General features: G+C 42.0%; 1 long non-coding RNA gene across 1 annotated transcript in view; it reads left to right on the forward strand.

The window, feature by feature from the left end:
* LOC108799396 overlaps positions 1-1,549 on the forward strand; it is a 16,133-nt gene that overhangs the window by 12,334 nt on the left and 2,250 nt on the right. The window contains exon 3 of the long non-coding RNA XR_001942027.1: positions 1,190-1,195. This is a non-coding gene — a long non-coding RNA (uncharacterized LOC108799396). The remainder of the gene's footprint in view (positions 1-1,189; positions 1,196-1,549) is intronic.

Below are 1,549 nucleotides of genomic sequence, written 5' to 3' on the forward strand. Positions count from 1 at the left end.
TTAAATCGCAAGTGTCAGTCGAGAAATACTAATTTTCTTACGTAGGTAAATATAAAAGACACTTCAATAGGCTCCTCAGGCAGTTCATAGGCAGTTTTATGGTCAATAAAATGTTACCTGAACATTCTCACTGTTACTCCAGTCCTCACATTAGCCCTCCCTGTAATCCAATCCTCACACATCCCTCCCTTACATATACTTAAAGCTGAGCTGCAGGCAAATATATAAGACACAAATTAATACAGCTCTGTAGTTATTGATGCATCAATTAATGTATTTTTTTATGCAGACAGTATAAATACCTAAATTTGACTTGACATCTGCCACTTGCAATCTCCTGTACAGCAAAGCTAGGATTGCAGAGGAAGAAGCAACACAAGGAGCCAATCAGTTGTGCTGCAGTGCCCATGTGCTAATCAGGGGCATGCTGATAGGAGGAAAGAGAGAGAAGAAATGGAGAGATAAATTGATCAGTCTGCTTATTCTCCTTTCACTGCCTAGTCACAGGCTGATAGAGGGATAAAACCTGTGAGTGTTACTTAAAAAACAATGACAATTCAGAGCAAAGTGATGGTGTGTAGACCCCTTGATACTGACCCTGCCAACACTCCCATGCCACCCCTTCCTTCTTCCCAGCTAGAACTAAAATCCCCAGTGTTGACTGGTGTCAGAGGTTATGGGGAGCTGCAACATTACTCATCATGTGATAGAATGGTTGTTAGACCCAAGCACTGCCACATGGTTGGAGGTCACAAGGTTCACCATATCTAGAAGCACTGAGTATTTTTGGCATCTGGATAACGGCAGCAGCAGGGTATCAGTGGGCCCCTTTACACAGGTACAGTCATTTTGCTCTGAATAGGAAAAATGTCTCTTTAACTGCAACAGAGAAACGTAAGGTCTGCTCTGCCAAATTCCATCCTCCGTGTGCTGTGGTTCCATCCTTGGACCCCTACATAACTGATGTATGCTGTAGTGACACAGAGGTCAGAGTGGCACGCTGCGGGTAGACACCGGCATGCTATAAGTGTCAAATACTGAAGAAACTGGGAAAGGTGCAGCATTCCTGGGAGGGAAAATGGTAGAAAGACTGGAGGAGCTTTTAAACTAGAAAGTGGGGGGGAGGGTATAAAAATAAAATTACTTAAACTAAACGTTGATAATTTAATCATAGATAAAAATAACACAGAAAGTAGTAAAAAATGAGTTAATAATAGTGGGCTCACTCCAGTCAATATAGGAAATCCGTTGGCACATGTAAGTATAACTACCAACGGATGACCGAAATCAAGGCAGAATAATAACAATAAAAATAGTGGGGAACAACAAGGTAGTAAACTTTGTCCCACAAAAAGAGAGGAATTAAATGTATGTACACCAACGCTAGAAGTCTGGCAAATAAAATAGAGGAGCTTGAAATTAGGTTAATTGAAGAGGACTTCGACATAGTGGGTATAGCGGAAACCTGGCTGGACAGCACGCATGACTGGGCTACTAATATAGAGGGTTATAACCTGTTTAGGAGGGACAGAGGTGGGAGAAGAGGGGG

This window comes from Nanorana parkeri, unplaced genomic scaffold (assembly GCF_000935625.1).
Source record: "Nanorana parkeri isolate BGI_ZX_2015 unplaced genomic scaffold, ASM93562v1 scaffold1714, whole genome shotgun sequence".
Classification (NCBI taxonomy): domain Eukaryota; kingdom Metazoa; phylum Chordata; class Amphibia; order Anura; family Dicroglossidae; genus Nanorana; species Nanorana parkeri.